Source organism: Carlito syrichta, unplaced genomic scaffold (assembly GCF_000164805.1).
Source record: "Carlito syrichta isolate Samal-C Ts95f unplaced genomic scaffold, Tarsius_syrichta-2.0.1 Scaffold137515, whole genome shotgun sequence".
Taxonomy (NCBI): Eukaryota; Metazoa; Chordata; class Mammalia; order Primates; family Tarsiidae; genus Carlito; species Carlito syrichta.
In genome coordinates this window covers 142304-146711 of record NW_007081611.1, presented here as the reverse complement: position 1 = coordinate 146711, position 4408 = coordinate 142304, and the positions used below count along the sequence as shown (strand labels likewise).

General features: G+C 37.1%; 1 pseudogene; it reads left to right on the top strand.

Annotated features, from left to right (window-relative positions):
• Positions 1–355: 355 nt before the first annotated feature.
• LOC110594790 lies at positions 356–3035 on the top strand (annotated as a pseudogene).
• Positions 3036–4408: the final 1373 nt, after the last annotated feature.

The following is a 4408-nucleotide window of genomic DNA, read 5'->3' as shown; positions in this document are numbered from 1 at the left end:
AGAACAAGTCTGGTTCCTCTTCAGTATAATTAGCCCATTGGATGCTATTATACATCTGTTAAAATGGCTTTCTATTAACAGTTAAAAGCAGAGTATCTGTTATGTTACATTTTAGTTTTGCCTACTAAAGGTCAATGTAAGAGAGGATCGACTTTCTGATTCGATACCTCTGCAGAAATGAGGAACTGCCATTATAACGTGCTCTAGGCCATCCATGGCTGTGGACTCCAGCTGTTAACAGCCTTAACCAAAGCTTCTCCTTCCTCCTGGCCCATTCAGTTCCTACAAGGACTCAGAATAGGAAATAGATGTAACTTCTATGAGCATTTTTCCAATCTGTATTCCTCCAGGGATAATGACTCCATATGAATTCGACAGTTACTATGTGTATTTTTCCAGGTGATTTTGATTACAAATTTTTCAAAACCGGATTAAGCTTTAAAGGGAATCTATTGGTTCAAACAACTGAGAAGGTCAAGGGAAAAATTCTTCTTCAAGCCGATTGGATACAAGACTGCGAGCAATGAAGTCAGGACCGGAGTTGCACTTTCCTTTGTGTTGGCTTTCGTCTGCCAGCAGCTCCCACCAAAGTTTTGCCAGCACAGTAAGAGAGCACTCATTTTCCAGTTCTTTTAGCAAATTTCTCAGCTCAATATTGACTTCCCGGCCTGCTGATATGTCTGCTTTTAACCCCAAAAACAAACCAGGCCTGGGTCATGTTGCCATAAGAGGCATCATCCTTCCCACCCAAACCACAGGGACTAAAAAATAAAAACAATAATGATGAGTTTTATCATCCTGGGAAAAAGAAAGCCAAGGCATGGAAATACTGATAACCACTACATTGTAGAAGAACCATAGCAACAGCTCGTTTCACCACAATATGCCTGCCAGGTGATTAGGCAGAAATAAGAATAAGTTATCCTTTGGCACACTGGAAAGATTGCGTATAAGTTATACATGGTGTTTAAGTACTGGTAAGTACCTTTCATTTAGAATATTAGTTCAAATTTGTCCAGAATTTGAATCTCTTTTATTCACCAACATATATCTTATGACTAGCATGGTGCTCTGGTCATAGTAGATGCTTAGAAATTATTTCCAAAATTGTTACTGAAATTTTAAGCAAATATAATATATATGATACCACAATAAATGGATAATTTGCTTTCAGTTATAAACATTATAATCAGTGCCAAATATAAATTATAAATGAGTCCAAATACACATCAACAAAGTATAAGATAATAAAAGTGCTATTTGATGTGCAGCCTCGACCTGCTGGGCTCCGGTGATCCTTCTGCCTCAGCCTTCCGAGTAGCCAGAATTACAGGCATGCGCTACCACGTCCGGCTGATTTTTTGATTTATTGTAGAGATGAGGTCTCACTGCCCAGGCGGGTCTCGAACCCGCGGACTCAGGCAATCCACTCACCTCAACCTCCCAAAGGCGCGGGATTACAGGCTGAGCCACTGAGCCCGGCTGGAATTTTTTTTTTTTAATGGAGAGGAAAGTGTGTATCAGTAAAACTCCCTAACTGTGAATAGTACATTTAATTATTAAAACTGAAAGAAAGTAAACATTCTGTTTACTTTGATTTAACAAGTTTCCCCTTTTTATCTCAGAATAGAAGATGAAAATAGGCAGGTTCATTGTAATTTTCTAAGCAGTCAGTTTCGCTTCTTGATCATGGCATAGATTTTTCATGGGTTCACCACAAGGCAGGGAATTTCTTGATCCAATAAAAACAATTTCCATGGGTTTCAAAAATTAATGATACCTTTTCCACAAAAATTGAGGCTTGTGAAGCTCATTTGTAAAGTGAAACTAAAGCAATGTGCTTAATAGCAGATATCAAATAAGAAAAATTCTTCAATAATTATTTGCAAATATATAATTTACACTAATATGTTGCATCCTCGTGATAGATACCAAGAAAAACAATTAAACCAATGAAATTATGTAAAGCTCTAGGTTTAATGTGAGAAACAATGAAGGAGCTGAGGAAGAAGATGGTAGAGGGGAGTTAGGGTCAGTCTCTCTGAAGAGGTAATATTTTAGCTAAAATGAAAATGGTGAGGCAACTTCCTTACAAAAATGGGAAGAAGAGCATTCCAGGTGGAGGGAATACTCAAGGGATCAGAGCTGAGATACACAGGAGTTCAGGCAGTCCAGCTGCAGAGCAAAATCCCAAGACATGTTGATGCATGTGGAAAATTATGGCTTTGCTTGAGGAACTTGAATGTAACAATTTTTGCCCTTCTCTTGTGTGCCAAGCAAGCTCACACATCACTTTTCTTTTGTATGCATGAGAAGTGATACAGCAATATACAAAAAATTCTAGTAACGTTGATTAGGAATCAATAGATCCCCTCAACTTCCCAGGAAATCTCGGTTTTGGATCCATAATAGATATTGTCCTGATACAGGAATACCACTATGAGACATGGCAAAGACTTCCTCCTTGACTGAACTTGAGTCAGATTCCTCTGAGCCCTCTTCTGGACATGGCCTCAACTTTGGCCTGCCTAGCCCAGCTTTAGCAAGAGTCCTGTTAAGCCAGCTTAACAAGAATCTTCCTACCCTGTGTAATCAAACTCCCCTTTGAAAGTCCATCCTTTTCATTCTCCCACAACCTCCCTGCCTTCCTTTCCAACTTGGGCCCGGCAAAGAAGAGTGGGGAGAAGAAGAAGGAGCGTTCTGCCATCAACGAGGTGGTGACCTGAGAATACACCATCAACGTTCACAAACGCATCCATGGAGTGGGCTTCAAGAAGTATGTCCCTCGGGCACTCAAAGAGATCCGAAAATTTACCATGAAGGAGATGGGGATTCCAGATGTACGCATTGATACCAGACTCAACGAAGCTGTCTGGACCAAAGGAATAAGGAATGTCCCATACCGTATCCGTGTACGATTGTCCAGGAAACGAAATGAGGATGAAGACTCACCAAACAAGCTTTATACTTTGGTGACCTATGTCCCTGTTCCCACTTTCAGAAACCTACAGACTGTGAATGTGGATGAGAACTAATTGCTGATCATCAAGAACATCAAATAAAACTTTTCAAAAAAAAAAGAAAGAAATTCCATCCTCTGACTCTGCTTGTTGGCTATAAATCCCCAACAGCCATTGCATTTGGAGTTGAGCTCATTTCTATACCGAAGACATACTGCAGTAGTTTAAATAAAATCTGTAATTTTTAACAAGCGTCCAGTGCAAACATTTTCCTTTACAGATTCTAACTTGCATGACGTTTCCACTTATGCCTGTCCATAAGAAAAGACAACATGACTGATTCTAACATACTTTGGGCAGAACACAATGCAACAAAACTACACTATGGAACTAATAAAATATATCATGAACCATCCAGAGAAAAAGAGAAGGCTATTTTACATGACTCTATATGTTATATATTTAGCTAAAATATATATAACATATATAAAATTTATATATAATATATAAATATACAAAATATATATATATAAGTCTTCTGTGTATATAAATAAATTATTTAATCTTGGAAAATCCTTTAGAAAAGCCTGCCTTTTAATATGCCCAACTAAACAATCTTAAATATTTTAGGTTGTGTGAATATGCTCAAAATGATTATTTTATATAATGGAAGAATGTGGAACCCATAATAGGCAATTTTAGTTTAAAAATAAAACTTAAATGTCAAGAAGCTGCCATAAGAAACATCAGTATGTCCCTCTTAAAAGCATTACTCAAAAAGAGCAAAGCATTCTCTTTGAACAATATATAACTGCACAAAGCTCCTCCTGTTTTTTGTTGTTAACTCTTGTTGCATAAAACATATTTTATTCTAATTTAAGAAGTCATTATAGAGCAATTAGTGACAAAAATTTAAACTATTATGAAATGTATAAAACAGAAAAGGGATGTTAATATCCCCCTTAATTGCATTACAAGGGGTGGGGTGGGGGAGAGGCTATGTTAACAACATGTGCATTATATTACAGGTATTTTTCTTATGTCTTCATTAATATTTTTTCTATACTTAGCCATATGCATGTGTATTTCAAATGTGGGTTTATGCCAAACAAGTTCTTTTACAATTTCTTTTTCAGTTAACAATATATCAACATGTATTGGACATCTTTCTGAGGCATACGGATCCACCACAATTTGATTAAAAGCATCAAAACTTGCTTTTAAAGTAGCCACCTTTAATATGACCATTATATAAACTGAATCTCTCTTAAGATTTCACTACATTTCTGTTTTATTTCTACTCATTAGTAGAACAGTTACCATGGACCAAAAGGGGGGAAAGTGAATATAATACCTAACAATTGAGGAAGGAAAGAAAAACTCCAACTGGAGTCACTCACCACTGCACAAGTCTAAGGGTGAAATGACAGCCTGAATTTAAAGGAGTT